This window comes from Triticum aestivum, chromosome 2A (genome assembly GCF_018294505.1).
Source record: "Triticum aestivum cultivar Chinese Spring chromosome 2A, IWGSC CS RefSeq v2.1, whole genome shotgun sequence".
Lineage (NCBI taxonomy): Eukaryota > Viridiplantae > Streptophyta > Magnoliopsida > Poales > Poaceae > Triticum > Triticum aestivum.
In genome coordinates, this window is record NC_057797.1 from 237722515 (window position 1) to 237743815 (window position 21301).

Below are 21301 nucleotides of genomic sequence, written 5' to 3' on the forward strand. Positions count from 1 at the left end.
GACTCTGATCAACCAATCCTAAGAGACTATGGAGTAGTAACACGTGATCCTGATAGACAGAAGAGGAAGCCTAGTTCCTTAACCCCGTAGGAAGGATATGATGACTCAGATCAGAAGGCATGAAGTATAAGGAGTAAAAAGAGCCTTACGTTCCCTCCCACAATCAATTCCCCTATATAGCTAAAGAATTTCTAGACTCAACTTCGACCAGGTTGGCTTGGAAATCCTACAGGCAGTCAGGCTCTGATACCAAAGCTGTCAGGACCCTGATTCTAAGTCACACCGATCTAGCCTGTAGCACCTCATATCACTTTGCGGCCTCACGCACGGTATTCCCACGGGTGTCGCCTTACCATGGCCCCGGACCGTTTGCGCCTTTTGGATCATGTATATGATAGTGTTGCTAGCATCCATATGACAGAGAACCTGGGCCGACATGGCTAGTCGTGAACCCAAAGCGGCACTAACCTATGGGGACATGCATACATGATTCACATTGAGCATGTTAGTCAGCAGCGTGTGAATCCGGGCTGTAGCACTGGGCTAACATGACTCCGAGGAACCCGGGCTATAGCAGGCTAGGCAGGACTCCGGATGTCACCGCGTGACATTTCCCCGAAGGGACAGACACAGGAACGAAGTGAAACACATGCCGGCCAGTCAAGTGTCCTGAGCAGTAGTGCTGGGCTAGCAGGACTCCGGTGAACCGGGCTGTAGCGGACTACTATGGCTCAAAGAAGCACTAGACTACATTTCCCCATAAGAGAGGCTGCCAAGGATAAACAACTAAATTGTCGGATCCCACACATAGCAATACACGTCACACGTACGCATAACATGCAAGTATGTGCTGTACAACATGGCATCACAACATAACGCAAACTCATATAGATAAAGGCCCAGAAGAGCCACATAGCATTAAATACAAACAGGGGTCACATGACCCATCATTCGGAGCATACAAGCAGCGGAAGCATTACATGTCTGAGTACAGACAACTACAAAAGAAAAAGGCTAAGAGGCCTGACTATCTACAAGTCCCTCCCAAGGGCACAAGATCGTAGCTGAGGTGCAAGCTACTCGTCGAAGTCCAAGTAAACTAGTAAGACCGAAGTCTCCGCTGCAAAAACATAAATAAAGCAACGTGAGTACAAAGGTACTCAGCAAGACTTACACCAGGTCCTATCATACATGCATTAGTATCAAGGAGGCAATGTGGGGTTCAGTTGCAGCAAGCCAGCTTTGACTTAGTGGCTAACCTGTACTACGACTGCTGGTAACTCTTTTGAGGTGGCGCACACGAGTCCACTAATCACCACATCAATACTCTACTATGGATTCATTCCCGTCTCCCTACGGGAGGCCATCCATAGCACTCACACTTGTCTTGAGCATTTTAGAGTATCCACTTTAAGTTGTCTATGTACCACGTAAGCATCCAAGAAGTCCATAACCAAGGACACGACTATTCGAATAGATCATGATAACCCTGCAGGGGTGTACTTCTTCACACATGCTCTCACCACTTATCACCATATACACATCATGTATCTCGGCAACCTTCAAGCGGAAGCCTGGCGAGGGTGTCGGCCACGACCTGACTAACCACACAAGACTCTAGTCCAGGTTTATCGCCTATTCGGGTTCCATCCACAAGGAGATCCGGCCGGGGTGTCGCTCACGGCCCCAAATGATGTGTGCAGGGTTCCCAAGCCCACCTCGCCGGATGGATCTACGCTTGGTACACCGTGCCACTTATGCCTAGTCTGTCCCAAGCCCACCTGGCCAGGTGCCACTTGGTAGACTACTAACACTACCTACAAACACCAGAAACTATTTGCAACTCCTGGACAGAGATCAAGTTGGCTAATAAGTCGAGAGGGGCACTTAAGCATTCCAATGTGTGGTAGTAGCTGGTCATTGGACAACATACACGGAACTCAGTGCTTAAGGACGGTTCCAGTGAGACAACCCACCATGTACTCCTACATGGCCTCTCACCGCTACCTTTACCAAATCGTGTTCACACACTTAACTCTCAGCATCAGAACATAGCATTGCACTCCAATTCATTCCCAATGAATCAGACTTGACACACTCTAAGCAATAGCAGGCAATGCATGGTAGGAACACAACATGGCTCAATCAACTCCTACACATGCTAGTGGGTTTTAACTATTTACTGTGGCAATGACAGGTCATGCAAAGGAGAGGGTTCAACTATCGCAACATAAAGTAGCAGTTGAATCGTTGTTGTCCTAATGCAATAAATGAGAGCAGGAGCGAGAGAGTAGGATTGTATCGAAATGAACAAGGGGGTTTGCTTGCCTGGTAGATCAACAGGGGGGCACTGCTCCTCTGACAGGTTCTCTGGATCGGTCTCCGGAGCAGGACCTATCGAGAAGGAATGGTGTCCATAATCAATACACAACCATATGCAACAATGTGATGCATGATCATGGCATGAATATGTGATGCTAATTGAGCTAATGCAACTAGCTTTTATTTGGATGAAATCCATTTGAACCAAAGATTCAAATGCATCTCCAAATAAGCTCTTTATATAAGCCATTTTAGTGTTTCACTTACACAATAGGTATAAGTTGGTTTGACATGCATGAAATTGGTACATATGGATAGATTGAATTTTTCTGATAATTTTTCATATATAAATTATTTCAATCTGAGCTACGGTTGAATTTATATGAAATTTTGAAGTTTAAAGCATTTTCTGGAATTTCCTGATTTAATTAAAAACCAGAAAAGATATATTGCGTCAGCATGACTGCAACATTGCGCCAGCAGGTCAAAGGCGGCTGACCAGGTCAAACCTGATGTGTGGGGTCCACACGTCAGTGTCTGTGGCTAATCCTAAATTAAATTAAACCTAAACTGATTTAGTTAATGGGTTTGGGCCCACGCGTCAGTGACCCAATTAGTTAATCAGGGTTTAATTAGTTGTTAAACTAATCCTAACTAAAAATTAACAAGGGCCGGGCCCCACATGTCAATGACCCATAGGGGTTAAACTGGTCAACTGGGGGGTCACACACGGTCAACCCGCCGGCGTTTAGCCGCCGACGAGGCAGAACACGGCAGAGGGCCTCGGATTTGGTCCTCCGGTGACCATTTGGGCGGCGGAGGCCACCTACGCGATGCCCAGGCTCGCGCGCATCCAGTGGGACACGCGGGAGGCCGTGGTGTGGCTGGAGACGACCGCGGCGAGGTCATCCGCGGGGCCGGAGCATGGCTACGGGCGGGAGCGGGCTGCGGGGCACGGGGAGGCCACCCGAGGGGCTCTACGGCACCCCCATGGCACCAGGAGCACGATGGGGTGCTCGGTTTGGGCGGAGGCGGGCCAAGACGACGACGGCGACATGGACGGCGGCAAAGCGCTACGGCCATGGCGGGGAACGATGCTACGGCGTGCGAACGACTAAATGGAGAGGGGGAAACGGTGGCGGGGCTCACCGCGGATCCGGTGGAGGCGTCAAAGAGCTCGGGGGAGGTCCAACAGCGACGAATTGACGGCGGTGGATAGCAGAGCCCGAGGAGGAAGACGATGGCGATGGTGGCGATGCAGGCCGTACAGAGGTGCGTGGCTCGACGAGGAGGTAGCCGACGACGTGGCGGAGGTTCTGAGCACGGGGAGAGGGCGAGGGGGAGGCGGTGGCTACGTCAATGGCGAACGGCGGCGACGAACGCGCTCGGGCAGTAGCGGGGAAGAGAGCAGAGGAGGATAAGACTGGGGAGAGTGAGAGGGTCCGGGTGGGGCGCGTGGGTCGTGTGCCTCCAGCGGCTGAGCAGGGAAGCAGGAGGTGGCCCGGCGTGTGCTCGCTGCACGGCGACCACGCGCCCTTCAATCCTCCTGGCAAGAGGAGGAAGGCGACAAGGGAGGGGGATGGCCGGGCTGGCAGTTGGGCTGCATATGCGGCGGTCCGCTGGTAAGGTCCAGGTAGGTTTTTCCATTTTGTTTTTCTTTTCTATTTTCTGACATTTGTTATGGTTTAGTAATAAATACTAACCAAATTTATTTTCTTCTGAAATTATTGTAGGAACTTTGGATTATTCAAAGCCCACCAGAAATCACAATTATTGGACATATATAATATATATAACATATATATATCCAATGCAAATAATTATGGCATTAATTCCAATGGCCAAAATAAATATTAATGAGTTCCTAAATATTTCGTTTGAAATTTTATCTCCTGTCCAATATTTCAGAGAGCAACATGAACATTTCTGACCCTTTTAGAGCAATTTTTTATTTGGGTCATTTCCAGAATGATTCTGAGGGTTTCACAAATCCCCATTTCAATTTTAAATAGAATTTAAACATGATGCAAACATGAAGGCTAGCCTAGGTCATACCAGAACTAGGGATGTGACACATGCCATTTCATTTTTTTAAAGTCAACCAAATAAAATGCATAGATCTTTGATCTATTTAAATTGAGGGAACTCACATGGTGATTTCTCTTTATAACATATATCCTCTCAATATTATTAGGGAGCTATAAAAATATATTCCATTAATTTGGAATTTACCGCAACACACATGCATGTTAAATCCCTTCCTTTCCTTCTTCAAGTTTTGACTCTCTAACTTTGCCTAATTATTTTCCCATCTATCGAGGCTCTTTCCTTAATCTCAACATTTTTGAGCACTTCTAAAACCTAGCCCCAATTCAAACCATTTGAATGATATTCAAATGAGTTTGAATTTAAAACTTGCATTCGTGCCAACTTCTATCTTCTTGGATCAAGCTCAGTTTTGTGGGTCCGAAAAATTATCCGCGTGTCCTACTTCTTCCCCAATACCTCCTTTCTTCTCCTTTTCTTCTTTGTTATTTTCTGTTTATAGAAAATAAGAAAGGGAGAGAAGGGAGCCCAGCAGGCCATTTAGGCCCAGCCGCACCTAAACCTAGCCGGCCCAAGGGGAATGCCCGATCCCATCTCTCCCTCTCCCTCGTCTCCACCCTGCCGCCAGGAGCCCCACGTTCGATCCCATCTCCTCTCCCTTTCCCTCGTTCCCTTCTGTCCAGCGCCGCCAGAGGAGTCCCTCTCCTCGATCTCCCTCGAACCCTTGCTATGGCGCTGCACCTTGCCCCGAGCTCGCGACTGCTCCGCTCCTCCTACCATGCTCCAGTGTTGCGCCGCTGCATCCTTGCTGCGCGCCGAGGCGCTGCCTCCCCCGCATGTCGCGCCCAAGGCCCCACGAGCCTCCCGCATGCCGCCGTGCTCTCCCGCCTCCTCCCTGGTGAGAACAGCCATGGCCGGAGCTCTTCTTGCCCCGTGCGCCGCCGCCCGTCCATGGTTGCCACCCCGTGTGCTCCGCTGCCCTGCGCCTCCACCTCGCCGGACCTGCTCCATCCTCCGCGTTCTCCCGCCTTGCAGATCCTCCGCTGCTACCGCACCTTCACCACCTTGCTGCCTGTCGCCTTCAAACCCTCCACCCGCGTCCTGCACACCGCTGCCCCGAGCGCCCGTGTCCTCGAGCACCCACCGAGTCGGGAGCAACTCCATCGCCTAGCGCCCGTTCTCCCCTTCATCGGTGCCTTGTTGCGCCACCTTGGCCGTGGTATGCCGCTGCCCGTTTTGACGTTGCTAAGACCATCGGACCCAGAACACAAGACTGCCTCCGTGCATTATTCAAGTACCACGATGACCGTTGTTCGCCAAGTACACCCTCGGATGGCCAAGTTCCTCTTCAAAATGAACGATTACACGGTGTTGTGCCAAGTATCACGATGGCCGGAGCTCTCGGACCAGTCAAGTTCATCTACGAAAATGTGTATGACCGTTGTCGAAACTGCAAAGTACCTCTACACATGGATATCACCAAGTAACACGATACCGATGACATCCAATACTACTGTCGCCGAGGGTTTCGTCAAGTTCAACTACATTGGCTACGAACGGTGATGACCCCGAACATTTACGGACGTGTACGACTACCGTTGCCCGAAGAACCGTGGGTCACAAGCGCCGTGTACAACTACCGTCGCCATGGATTTGACAAGTTTGCGAGTACGACTACTTCCCACGACTACCCTCGAGGACTTTGATTCCATCAAGTTCAACGACAACATGGGTACAACTACCGCCGCCGTGATTTTTCGACAAGACATCGTGTACCTCTACTTCCACTACCGTCCCGATGATCACCGATGACCGATAGTATCACTACTTCCACTACGACCGTCCCGAGAATGCCTACTTCCCCTACACCGCATCGAACTCGACCCGTTTCGAAAACGCACGCTTCGAAGGTATAACCCCGAGACGACCGTCCGAGAATGAATACTTTTGTGGTATGAGATGTTCGTGTTTGCACAGTGTCCGAGCTGTCATTGCACATTCCTCCTCGTTTGCCATGTCGTCGACTCGTGGGAAACCCGGTTACCGGGAGCACCCCACCGTTCATCATGACACGCTCCCGTCACATTTTCCTTTGCACCGACATCTCAATCGCGTTACCGAAACCGATATGTTGTCATGGCATCATTTTCGTATTCGTCGCCGTGGCCCCTTTCTTTCCACCACGGTGACAAATGCCTCGTATCTTATTATGTCAACATTTTGCATAAAAATTGCGCATGTAATTCACATCATGATAATAACATTTAAAATGTCTAAAATTGTTGTTGCACCAAATTGCTAAATGCATATGGGGATTTACCAGAATTGTTGTTTGTTATTTCCGGCCTCATTTAAACTTACCTTAACCGTTAAATTTAATTATGTTTCACCTCTTGCCTTGTTTAACAACATTTAATTTTGTTGAGTACATAACCGAGAGAGAACTAAATAAGTCATGTGGTGTTTCGTCAATATGCAACTCATTGCGTATTGCGTTCCACTTAATTTTAGTATTGTTTGTTGCACTTTGCCACGACATGCTTCATTAAATTGGACATGCATCATACTTGGTTGTGCATCATGCCATGTTTATGTGATGGTTGTTTACTATGTTGCTTGCTTCTTTCCGGGTTGCTTCTCTTGTTAGCTTCGGTTTCGTTCCGGAGTTGTGAGGATTCGTTCGACTACGACCGTTTGTCTTCTTCATGGACTCGTTCTTCTTTCTTGTGGGATCTCAGGCAAGATGATCATACCTCGAAATCACTTCTATCTTTGCTTGCTAGTTGCTCGCTCTATTGCTATGTCACGCTACCTACCACTTGCTATATCATGCCTCCCATATTGCCATGTCAAGCCTCTAACCCACCTTCCCTAGCAAACCGTTGTTTGGCTATGTTACCGCTTTTGCTCAGCCCCTTTTATAGCGTTGCTAGTTGCAGGTGAAGTTGAAGTTTGTTCCATGTTGGAACATGGATTTTGTTGGGATATCATTATTATACCTTATTTACTTTAATGCATCTATATACTTGGTAAAGGGTGGAAGGCTCGGCCTTATGCCTGGTGTTTTATTCCACTCTTGCCGCCCTAGTTTCCGTCATACCAGTGTTATGTTCCTTGATTTTGCGTTCCTTACGCGGTTGGGTGTTATGGGAACCCCTTGACAGTTCGCTTTGAATAAAACTCCTCCAGCAAGGCCCAACCTTGGTTTTTCACTTGCCTAACAACCTAAGCCTTTTTCCCTTGGGTTTCCGGAGCCCGAGGGTCATCTTTATTTTAACCCCCTCGGGCCAGTGCTCCTCTGAGTGTTGGTCCGAAACGGGCAGCCTGCGGGGCCACCTCGGGGCAACTTGAGGGTTGGTTTTACTCGTAGCTTGACCTATCCGGTGTGCCCTGAGAACGAGATACGTGCGACTCCTATCGAGATTTGTCGGCACATCGGGCGGCTTTGCTAGTCTTATTTTACCATTGTCGAAATGTCTTGTAACCGGGATTCCGAGACTGATCGGGTCTTCTCGGGAGAAGGAATATCCTTCGTTGACCGTGAGAGCTTGTGATGGGCTAAGTTGGGACACCCCTGCAGGGTATGAACTTTCGAAAGCCGTGCCCGCGGTTATGTGGCAGATGGGAATTTGTTAATATCCGGTTGTAGAGAACTTGACACTTAACTTAATTAAAATGAATCAATCGCGTGCATAGCCGTGATGGTCTCTTTTCGGCGGAGTCCGGGAAGTGAACACGGCCTTGTGTTATGCTTGAACGTAAGTAGCTTCAGGATCACTTCTTGATCACTTCGAGCTTCTCGATCGTTGCGTTGCTTCTCTTCTCGCTCTTATTTGCGTATGTTAGCCACCATATATGATTAGTGCTTGCTGCAACTCCACCTCATTACCTTATCCCACCCATAAGCTTAAATAGTCTTGATTCGCGGGTGTGAGATTGCTGAGTCCTCGTGACTCACGGATACTTCCAAACAGTTGCAGGTGTCGATGATACCAGTGCAGGTGACGCAACCGAGCTCAAGTGGGAGCTCGATGAAGATCTTGATCGTTATTATTTGTCTTTTCGGTTGATCAGTAGTGGAGCCTAGTTGGGACGATCGGGGATCTAGCATTTGGGGTTGTCTTCTTTTATTTTGGTTCCGTAGTCGGACGTTGATTGTATTTTGGATGATGTATGTTCAACTTGTATTTGTGTGAAGTGGCGATTGTAAGCCAACTCTTTATCCCTTTCTTATTCAGTACATGGGATGTGTGAAGATTACCCCTCTTGCGACAAGCCTACCATGCGGCTGTGCCTCTAAGTCGTGCCCGACACGTGGGAGATATAGCCGCATTGTGGGTGTTTCAAGTTGGTAATTAGAGCCATCCCCGACTTAGGAGCCCCCTGCTTAATTGAATCACTGACGTTGTTGAGTCTAGAACAAAATGTTTTGAGTCTTAGGATTATATATATCGGAGAGTAGGATTCTTTTTATTCCTCAGTCCCTTCGTCGCTCTGGTGAGGCCTCCTGACGTAGAAGTTTTGACTCTTCTCTCCTCAAATTTCATGAATTTTTTTTAGGAACACGCGGGTATCTTGGAATCGTTCTGATAGTCTTGTGACGAGAACATTGTTCTTGGTGCCTCCTGACATTTAGGGGTTGTGGCAGTGTCCCGGGGTGTAGGACCGAAAATATGTCTAGAGGGGGGGGGGTGATTAGACTACTTGACCAAATAAAAACTTATCCTTTTCCCAATTTTAGTTCTTGGCAGATTTTAGCAACTTTGGACAAGTCAAGAAATCTTAACACAATTCAAGCAATCATGCAAAGAGTATATGAGCAGCAGAAAGTAAAGCATGCAACTTGCAAGAATATAAAGGGAGGGCTTTGGAAGATTCAAACGCACTAGGAGACACGGATGTTTTGTCGTGGTTCCGATAGGTGGTGCTATCGTACATCCACGTTGATGGAGATTCAACCCACGAAGGGTAACGGCTGCACGAGTCCACGAAGGGCTCCACCCATGAAGGGTCCACGAAGAAGCAACCTTGTCTATCCCACCATGGCCATCGCCCACGAAGGACTTGCCTCACTAGCGGTAGATCTTCACGAAGTAGGCAATCTCCTTGCCCTTACAAACTCCTTGGTTCAACTCCACAATCTTGTCGGGGGCTCCCAAGTGACACCTAGCCAATCTAGGAGACACCACTCTCCAAGAAGTAACAAATGGTGTGTTGATGATGAACTCCTTGCTCTTGTGCTTCAAATGATAGTCTCCCCAACACTCAACTCTCTCTCACAGGATATGGATTTGGTGGAAAGAAGATTTGAGTGGAAAGCAACTTGGGGGCGGCTAGAGATCAAGATTCATATGGTAAGAATGGAATATCTTGGCCTCAACACAAGGGTAGGTGGTTCTCTCTCAGAAAAAGGTAAGTTGGAACTGTAGATTCGTTCTGATGGCTCTCTCCATGAATGAAGAGGTGGTGGAGGGGTATATATAGCCTCCACACAAAATCTAACCGTTACTCACAACTTGCCAATCTCGGTGGGACCAAATTGATAAACTCGGTCGGACCAATTCAGCAAAGCTAGTGACCGTTAGGGTTTTCGGTGGGACCGACATGCAACTCGGTAGGACCGATATGGTTAGGGTCAGGTCATAACGTAATCTCGGTGAGACCGATTACACAAACTCGGTGAGACCGATTTTGGTAATAAGCTAACCAGAGAGTTGGTCAGGTAAACTCGGTGGGACCAATTCGCTCATTTCGGTGAGACGAAATGTTACAAAAGGGAAACAGAGAGTTTACATTGCAATCTCGGTGGGACCGATCGCTCATCTCGGTGGGACCGATCGCTCATCTCGGTGGGACCGAAATGTTACGAAGGGAAATGGAGAGATTACAATCCCATCTCGGTGAGACCGAGATCCCTATCGGTGAGACTGATTTGCCTAGGGTTTGTGGCAGTGGCTATGACATCTGAACTCGGTGGCGCCGGATAGAAAGAATCGGTGGGGCCGAGTTTGACTTTTGGTTTAGGTCATATGTGGATGTGAGAAAGTAGTTGAGGGCTTTGGAGCATATCACTAAGCATTTTGAGCAAGAGCCTCATCAAGCAACACCTCATCCCTCCTTGATAGTATTGGCTTTTCCTATAGACTCAATGTGATCTTGGATCACTAAAATAGAAAATGTAGAGTCTTGAGCTTGGAGCTTGAGCCAATCCTTTGTCCTTAGCATTTTGAGGGGTCCACTTTTCTCATCCATGCCATGCCAAACATTGAGCTTTCGTGAGATATTAATCTTGAAATGGCATTAGCTCAATGAGCTATATGTTGTTAGGAATTACCAAAACCACCTAGGTATAGTTGCACTTTCAATCTCTCCCTTTTGGTAATTGATGACAACATATAGATCAAAGCTTCGACAAATGATAATAAGAATGAAAAACATTGTCGCTTTGAGAAGTATGTGAAAAGCAAGAGCTCCCCCTAAATTTGTGCATAGTTTAAGATTTGCTTTGGACTGCAAATGCACAATGAGTTAGGATCATGGGTTACTCTTCCATGTCACATACATCTTGATGGGGCGCTCAAAATGATAATAATTAAATACATGCACTCATCACCCAGCAAAGTGAATGATCATATGGGAATACAAAAGGATAATGTCATCCAACAATCATTAAGGTAGCATATGATCAAACACATGATCATCCAAGTATCACACACATGCATAAAGTATCTCAAACAAGCAAATAAACAAAGTTCAACCACCAAACAAAAAGAGAGAATAAAAAGCAACACTCCCTCTCGAAGCCTATGATCTATACATTTTCTCCCCCTTTAGCAAAAAGTTACCAAAAAGTTCATAAAAATGAATAGTGCTAGATCGACTCTCAGGCTTGGTCTTTAGGTGGTGGTGTAGATAAAACTCCGAGGACGAAGGCATCAGTTGATGTAGATGGAGCTGGTGGAGTGGGTGCTGGAGCTGGTGGCACTGAAGCTGTAGCTGGTGCAGATGAAGTTGCTCTAGTGTCTGTAACAGGCACTGCAGCAGATCTCTGTCCTCTGGGCACTCTAGCAAAAGCATCAGTGGTAGTCTTGCCCTTCTTCTCCCGCACTTCATCCCGAAGTTGCTCAACAACTGACTGGATCTTGGTGACCTTCACATCTAGATCATAGAACTTCTGTTCCACGATCCTCTCCAAGCTCTCCTGGTTTTGAGTCAGGGTGGCCAATCCCTTCTCAATCCTCAGAGTGGAGGCAATCAAGTAGCCAAGCCGATCTTGCTTGCTCTTCAGAAGGTAATGAGATGCCTCATCAGTGGTTGGCATCTTTGCAGCCTTTTCAACCCTTGCCTTCTCCCTCTTTTCTTGTGCTTGCACAGAAGATGGTTCATTTTCATCCATCACTACAGTGTTGTCCTCAAAGTCTGGGTAGATGGGCATGTGTTCATTGTCCAAGAGATATGTGCCAATGCCCATCTTGGAGTTGATTAGCTCCTGGATCTATGGGGCATACCCACAACTTCTCTTCTGATCTGCAGCTATTCTCTTTATGGTTTCCACAATTAAGCTCATGACTTTGAACTTTTGAGGCACATCAAATATGCGGAGCAGGTTAATTGCATGGCCTCTGATCATCTTGTGATCACCTGACTTTGGAAAGAGAGTGTGCCTGAGGATCCAGTTGATTGTTGGCAAGCCTGACAGAAGGTAATGTACTGTTCCAAACTTGTGTGTCTCAAGAGCAGCATCTAGGATCTCTTTGTACATATGTGCCATGGTGTTGTGATCCTTCTTCTTCTTGGCATAGACATCCAAGTCATCTTCATTCTCCTCAGGAACATTGATCAGTTTTGCCCATTCTTCAACTGTTGACTGGTACCTAGTACCTTCAGACATCCAGACAGTCTTTCCATCTGGGTAGAAATGAGTTGTGGAGTAGAACTGCATAATAAGCTCATCATTCCACTTTGTGAGCTTCTGAGCCACAAACTCATTGACTCCACATGCCTTGAAGCTGTCATATACACCAGGGAAGTGATCCTCATTTTCCTCAATGAATTTCCAATCAACCCATCTCATGTCACACACTATGGGCTTCTTGTCAAGTAAAATAGTCTCATAGAAGTCCTGTTGTTCCTTTGTATGGAACCTGTAGTCCACAACAGTCCTTCTCCTGGTGGCATATGGATCAGACTCTCTCCATAGCCTCAATCCTGAATCCTTCCTGATTTTCATGTTCTCTGCAACTAGGTGAGCATCATTGTGATCTGGAATTTTGGGCTTCAACTTCCTCAGAATAACAGAATCATCTTCTTCTTCAGCAGCTTGAGGCACTGGGGCCTTGTTCTTCTCCTGAGCAGGGATGTTCCTGGTGCTCCTCTTGGGTTTTGGCTTTGGAGCTAGAGCAGCAGTTTTGGGCTTAGATGGAGCAGACCCTACCCTTATAGCATCTCACATAAGCTTTTGAGCTTTGGGTGCTGGTGCTGCATCCTCTTCCTCTTCTTTAGAATCTCTCATAATTGAGGATCTGCCAAGCACTCTGGCAGTGGTCTTCTTGACCCTTTCTTTCCTTTTCTTGCCTTCTCCAACTGCCTCTTCTGATGGCTTGGAGGTTTCAGTAGTGGATGCTCTGGCCTTTGACATAGGCACTCTCTTGGCAGGAACCTTTTGCTTCATTCCTGGCTTAGTGGTAGCAGCTGTGCCATATTCCTTTTTCAGAACTTTCTTCTTTGAGGTGGCCTCTTCCTCAACAGCCACATAGTCCTCATCCTCTAAATCTGAGGTTCTCTTCTTTCTGGTCCTGGTGGCTGCCTTAGGCAAGTTGCTGGGTGTACTCCTGCTTCCCTCATCAAAGCTGCTAGAGGGACTACTGCCCTCACTCATGTTGACTTGCTCCTCAGACTTGTTCTGGCTGTCACTCTGATCTGACATGATGCAAACACTGACAGCAGACCTTGTGAACAGATTATAGATGAGGTAGATTGGATGAGCATCACAAAGTACAGAGGTTTTTGCAAAAGAATGAGTTAAAAACTTAGTTTTAGTTTTCCACAGAAAGCATTTCGGATCTACCGATTTGAAAACTCGGTGATACCGAAGCAGCTTTTGGAACCTAAACTAGTGAACTCAGTCAGACCGAGTCACATTTCGGTGGCACCGAGACTGATAGTGTTTCACAAAGAATTGAACTCAGTCACACCGATTTGCAATTCTCGGTTAGACCGAGAATCACATGTGCAATGGCCTTAGCCAAATCGGTGGAACCGATTTCAACAACTCGGTTGGTCCGAGATGATTTCAGCGGAAGCCTAACCCTAAATTTTCAATCCACAACTAAACTACGGAGTGATTTCGCTGGATAGAGTGATCTCAATCATGGCAAGATACATGGCAAAACAATGTGCTAGGAATCGGAGTGAGATTAGCACAAGGATCAAGTCCATACCCTAAGTGCGGTGATGGACCTGCTACGTCGGTAACGACGGAGACAATTTCCGTTGACGGTGGCGGAGACCAGCGGCGGGAGGCAGCTGGCGATGAGGAGGACGATCCAGAGACCCAGGGAGGCAGAGCAGGCTGAGCGCGGGCGAAGGGGTTCGGAAATTTTTCCAAATTTTAGCCTGGGGATATATATAGCCTGACCCTGTCGGTGTGACCGAGTGGAACAACTCGGTGGCACCGAGATGCATAACTGCAAGCAATTACTGCAACTCGGTGTGACCGAAAAGTTCAAATCGGTTGCACTGAGATTGAAAACCTAGATCGACTTAGTGATCTCGGTATGACCGAAATGGATGAATCGGTCAGACTGAAACACATAAAGAAGTTTTGGAAGTTTAAGTCTATGACGAATCGGGGACTCTGAGTGCTCCTCACACAGAGTGGTTCGAATCTGACTTGATCAATCTTTGTGATGTAGCATGAATAGAGTTTGAGACAAGAAAAGTATAGATAGCTAGAGAAGGTTCTTAGGCATTCTTGTCAATCCACTTGGCAAAAAGAAAAAGGAACCAAACAATCAAAACAACAAGTGGATGTCCTCGAATGAGTAAATTATGCAACCAACATGCTCACACAATAAAATGGTAAATGAAATATGTGGCAAAGCATGCACAACCAATTCTAGCATCTATCAAGCAATTTGCGATGACTAGGCCATCTATATATGAGTATATTGACTTAGGAGTCAAATGAGAACATTTGATCGTAGGTCATACTCATCGTTTAAGCACAAGTGAGGTTACCACTTTTACATAAAGCGTTGTTGTGTTCACACCATTAGAGTTGCTTTAGCTCAATTTTTAGAGTAAAGCTCCCCCTAGATGTGAGATCCCCCCTAAGAGGGATGAACTAACCTTGGGTTTCATCGATGATGACTTCATGTAGGTGTTGAAGATGTGGATGCTCAATGTTGATGTAGATCATTTGAAGCAATCCTTTGGAGTGAGTTGCACTTTCAATACCTACACGGGTTAGTCCCACAAGGAACAAACAAGGATATCCATAGACATAGAGTGATGCACACACAAGATGATGTCTATGAAAGTATTAGGTTACCTTGTCCCTTGTCTTACCAACAAGAGGGGTTGTGACTCCTTGAACTAGTGCAATATGTGGAAGTTGATTGCACTTGTTCTTTCCAAAATGATAAGAGTGAAGTATGTTGGCGGAGTCACCCTCAAGAACTCTCTAGTTCTTCTTCTTCGGATCCACATCATCTTGATGGGAATCCTTGGAGTTGTAGTCGTACTTGATGAAGTAGAACTTGATGTAGTCTTGGGAACCCACTTGACCAAGGCCTTAGGTGCTTCTTCAAATGCATCAATTTCCTCTTGAAGCTTATCCTTGCCTTTTTGCTCGTGGTCTTGTGGTGGAAGATCCATCTTGAGCATGTGTCCCTTTGAAGGAAGTAGGATCATACTTCTCTTGTTGAGGAACAAACTTCGTCTTGGGGTATTGATCTTCTTTCCACTCAACTCCATTGGCATTGAACTTTCGTTCAAAACCAACACCTTGGTTCTTCCGGTGTCTTCCTTGCTTGCGTACAATTTCCTCGAATTGCTTACTCCCGGCAAGGCTCTTGTAAACACCTTTCTCTATAATTCCCTTCAATAATATATTTTCTTGCTCAAGTGTAACTTGGCTAAGAGAATCATTAGTGGAATCAAGAGAACTACTAGAAGCAACAACATTGGATTTAGCATGATTATTGTTACTACTAGAGGAAGAATCTTTCTTGTTCTTGTTACTAGACTTGACTTGAGGCATGTAAGTGGATAAGAGTAAACGCTTGGCAATGTAAGAAGAACTTTTCTTGCGAAGATCATCATTGATTGCCTTTAAGAACTCATGCTCTTGCTCAAGGTTGAGCTTTTCAAAACGTAATTTCTCATGAGTCCTTAAAAGTTCTCGATGATCTCCTAAGATAGTTTCATGAGCTAACTTAAGAGTGTTTAGTTCTTTAGTTAGAAACTCAATCTTCTCCTTATCATTGTCATTCGTTTTATCTTGATTAGCATGATTAATTGACGTTTCATCATAGTATTCATCACTAGAGTTGTCAACAAGTAAATCATCATCACCTAACAAGTCATCTTCATCACTATTGAAATCAACATACTCGGGGTGTGATACCTTTGGGCCTTTAGCCATGAAGCATCTTCCAAGTCCTTCATTTGGTGAATCAAATATGTCGTAGGAGTTGGTTGACACAAGTGCTAGACCGGCAACACCTTCATCTTGAGTATATTCGGAGTCGGAGTGATAGCTTCTCTCGGAGTGATTGTCGGAGTCGGAGCCGGATACCCATTCACCAACATGAGCTTGATGTCTTCGTTTTGTGTAGCTCCTTGATGACTTGTCCTTCCTTTCCGAATCCTTGCTTCTCCGGGATGTTCTTCGTTCATAACGATCATCTCTACTCCTTCTCTCTCTTGATGGTGATTCTTCTCTTCTACTTCTTCTTTTTGGAGAATCTTCTCTTCTCTTGTAGGGTGTCGTACACTCATTGGAATAGTGTCCGGGTCTTCCACAATTGTAGCAATTTCGCTCTCGACTAGAAGATCTTTTGTCATTGTAGGACCTTGACTTGGAACTTCTCTCTTTGCTTCTACTCTTGTAGAACTTGTTGAAGTTCTTCACCATTAGGCTCAATTCTTCATTGAAGGTTTGTTTCTCACTTGATGATGTGGGAGCTTCACATGAGGCTTTGTAAGCACCACTTGACTTGTTATGGAGCTCCTCCTTATCCTTGAGTGACATCTCATGAGCAACAATTCTTCCAATGACTTCCGTTGGCTTGAGATCTTTGTAATTGGGCATCATTTGGATCAATGTGCATACGGTATCATATTTTCCGTCCAAAGCTCTTAGGATCTTCTTGATGATGAATTTGTCGGTCATCTCTTCACTTCCTAAGCCGGCGATCTCATTTGTGATAAGAGCAAGCCTAGAGTACATTTCAGCGACACCTTCACCATCCTTCATTTTGAACTTGTCAAGCTGACTTTGAAGCACATCCAACTTGGATTCCTTGACGGAGTCGGTACCTTCGTGCATATCAATCAAAGTATCCCAAATTTCCTTTGCATTCTCAAGACGGCTGATTTTGTTGAATTCTTCGGGGCACAATCCGTTGAAGAGGATATCACAAGCTTGAGCATTGTATTGCAGCATCTTCAACTCTTCCGCGGTAGCTTCACAGTTCGGTTCTCTCCCATCAAAGAATTCACCTTGCAAGCCAATACACACAATAGCCCATACGGCGGGGTTATGTCCAAGAATATGCATTTTCATCTTATGCTTCCAACTAGCAAAATTAGTACCATTAAAGTAAGGACCTCTACGGTGGTAATTTCCCTCGCTAGACGCCATACTCTCCTAGGTTGTGAAACCAAGGCTATGACAACCAAAAGCTATGTAAATCAAAGCAAATGGAGACCAAAGCTCTGATACCACTTGTAGGATCGAAAGTATGTCTAGAGGGGGGGGTGATTAGACTACTTGACCAAATAAAACTTATCCTTTTCCCAATTTTAGTTCTTGGCAGATTTTAGCAACTTTGGACAAGTCAAGCAATCTTAACACAATTCAAGCAAGCATGCAAAGAGTATATGAGCAGCGGAAAGTAAAGCATGTGACTTGCAAGAATGTAAAGGGAGGGGTTTGGAAGATTCAAACGCAATAGGAGACACATATGTTTTTGTCGTGGTTCCGATAAGTGGTGCTATCGTACATCGACGTTGATGGAGACTTCAACCCACGAAGGGTAACGGCTGCGCGAGTCCACGGAGGGCTCCACCCACGAAGGGTCCACGAAGAAGCAACCTTGTCTATCCCACCATGGCCATCGCCCACGAAGGACTTGCCTCACTAGCGGTAGATCTTCACGAAGTAGGCGATCTCCTTGCCCTTACAAACTCCTTGGTTCAACTCCACAATCTTGTCGGAGGCTCCCAAGTGACACCTAGCCAATCTAGGAGACACCACTCTCCAAGAAGTAACAAATGGTGTGTTGATGATGAACTCCTTGCTCTTGTGCTTCAAATGATAGTCTCCCCAACACTCAACTCTCTCTCACAGGATATGGATTTGGTGGAAAGAAGATTTGAGTGGAAAGCAACTTGGGGACGGCTAGAGATCAAGATTCATATGGTAAGAATGGAATATCTTGGCCTCAACACAAGGGTAGGTGGTTCTCTCTCAGAAAAAGTAAGTTGGAAGTGTAGGTTGGTTCTGATGGCTCTCTCCATGAATGAAGAGGTGGTGGAGGGGTATATATAGCCTCCACACAAAATCTAACCATTGCACACAACTTGCCAATCTCGGTGGGACCGAATGATAAACTCGGTCGGACCGATCAAGCAAAGCTAGTGACCGTTAGGGTTTTCGGTGGGACCGACATGCAACTCGGTAGGACCGATATGGTTAGGGTTAGGGCATAACGTAATCTCGGTGAGACCGATTACACAAACTTGGTGAGACCGATTTTGGTAATAAGCTAACCAGAGAGTTGGTCAGGTAAACTCGGTGGGACCGATTCGCTCATTTCGGTGAGACCAAAATGTTACAAAAGGGAAACCGAGAGTTTACATTGCAATATCGGTGGGACCGATTGCTCATCTCGGTGGGACCAAAATGTTACGAAGGGAAATGGAGAGATTACAATCCCATCTCGGTGAGACCGAGATCCCTATCGGTGAGACCGATTTGCCTAGGGTTTGTGGCAGTGGCTATGACATCTGAACTCGGTGGCGCCGGATAGAAAGAATCGGTGGGGCCGAGTTTGACTTTTGGTTTAGGTCATATGTGGATGTGAGAAAGTAGTTGAGGGCTTTGGAGTATATCACTAAGCATTTTGAGTAAGAGCCTCACAAGCAACACCTCATCCCTCCTTGATAGTATTGGCTTTTCCTATAGACTCAATCTGATCTTGGATCACTAAAATAGAAAATGTAGAGTCTTGAGCTTGGAGCTTGAGCCAATCCTTTGTCCTTAGCATTTTGAGGGGTCCACTTTTCTCATCCATGCCATGCCAAACATTGAGCTTTCCTGAGATATTAATCTTGAAATGGCATTAGCTCAATGAGCTATATGTTGTTAGGAATTATCAAAACCACATAGGGATAGTTGCACTTTCACGGGGAGTTGAGCTCCGAGGTGTTGTCGTCACAATTTTATCATTGCAGTTCTGGAATACTTGAGTTCGCCGACATCGAAAACCTCTTTTATGCAGTTGTTTGTGAGATAACCTCGATGCCACCCAGTACTGGGGCGGGAGTTCGGGAGTATCTGCTCGGGAACGTAGCAGAAATTCAAAATTTTCTACGCATCACCAAGATCAATCTATGGAGAAGTCTACCAACGAGGGAAGAAGAGTGCATCTACATACCCTTGTAGATCGCTACGCGGAAGCGTTCAAGAGAACGGGGTTGATGGAGTCGTACTCGTCGTGATCCAAATCACCGATGATCCTAGTGCCAAACGGACGGCACCTCCGTGTTCAACACACGTACAACCCGGTGACGTCTCCTACGCCTTGATCTAGCAAGGGGAGAAGGAGAGGTTGGGGAAGACTCCATCCAGCAGCAGCACGACGGCGTGGTGGTGGTGGAGGAGCGTGGTACTCCAGCAGGGCTTCGCCAAGCACCGCAAGAGACGAGGAGGGAGAGGGGTAGGGCTGCGCCAAGAAGGAGAGGAACTCATCTGTTGGCAGCCCCAAGTCCTCAAGTATATATAGGGGAGAGGGAGGGGTGCGCCCCACCTAGGGTTCCACCCTAGGGGCGGCGGCCGGCCCCAATCCCATCTAGGGTGGCGGCCAAGTGGAGGGGGAGAGGGAGGCGCACCAGGCATGGGCCTTAAGGCCCATCTGCCCTTAGGGTTTGCCCCCTCTTCCCCTTAGGCGCATGGGCCTTGGTGGGGAGGCGCCCCAGCCCACTTAGGGGCTGGTCCCTTCCCACTATTGGCCCATGTAGGCCTCCGGGGCTGGTGGCCCCACCTGGTGGACCCCCGGACCCCTCCGGTGGTCCCGGTACACTACCGGTGATGCCCGGAACACTTCCGGTGGCCAAAACCATACTTCCTATATATTAATCTTTACCTCCGGACCATTCCGGAACTCCTCGTGACGTCCGGGATCTCATCCGGGACTCCGAACAACATTCGGTAACCACGTATATCTATTCCCTATAACCCTAGCGTCATCGAACCTTAAGTGTGTAGACCCTACGGGTTCGGGAGTCATGCAGACATGGCCGAGATAACTCTCCGGCCAATAACCAACAGCGGGATCTGGATACCCATGTTGGCTCCCACATGTTCCACGATGATCTCATCGGATGAACCACGATGTCGAGGATTCAATCAATCCCGTATACAATTCCCTTTGTCTAGTGGTACGATACTTGCCCGAGATTCGATCGTCGGTATCCCGATACCTTGTTCAATCTCGTTACCGGCAAGTCTCTTTACTCGTTCCGTAACACATCATCCCGTGATCAACTCCTTGGTCACATTGTGCACATTATGATGATGTCCTACCGAGTGGGCCCAGAGATACCTCTCCGTTTACACGGAGTGACAAATCCCAGTCTCGATTCGTGCCAACCCAACAGACACTTTCGGAGATACCTGTAGTGTACCTTTATAGCCACCCAGTTACGTTGTGACGTTTGGCACACCCAAAGTATTCCTACGGTATCCGGGAGTTGCACAATCTCATGGTCTAAGGAAATGATACTTGACATTAGAAAAGCTTTAGCATACGAACTACACGATCTTTGTGCTAGGCTTAGGATTGGGTCTTGTCCATCACATCATTCTCCTAATGATGTGATCCCGTTATCAACGACATCCAATGTCCATGGTCAGGAAACCGTAACCATCTATTGATCAACGAGCCAGTCAACTAGAGGCTTACTAGGGACATGGTGTTGTCTATGTATCCACACATGTATCTGAGTTTCCTATCAATACAATTCTAGCATGGATAATAAACGATTATCATGAACAAGGAAATATAATAATAACCAATTTATTATTGCCTCTAGGGCATATTTCCAACAGTCTCCCACTTGCACTAGAGTCAATAATCCAATTCACATCGATATGTGATTAACACTCAAGGTCACATCCCCATGTGACTAACACCCAAAGAGTTCTGGGTTTGATCATGTTATGCTTGTGAGAGAGGTTTCAGTCAACGGGTCTGCAGCATTCAGATCCGTATGTACTTCGCAAATTTCTATGTCATCTTGTAGATGCAACTACTACGCTACATTTGGAGCCATTTCAAATAACTGTTCTACTTGGAGCTATTCTAAATTGTTGCTCCATTATACGTATCCGGTATCTCTACTCAGAGCTATCCGGATAGGTGTTAAGCTTGCATCGACGTAACTCTTTACGTCGAACTCTTTATCACCTCCATAACCGAGAAAC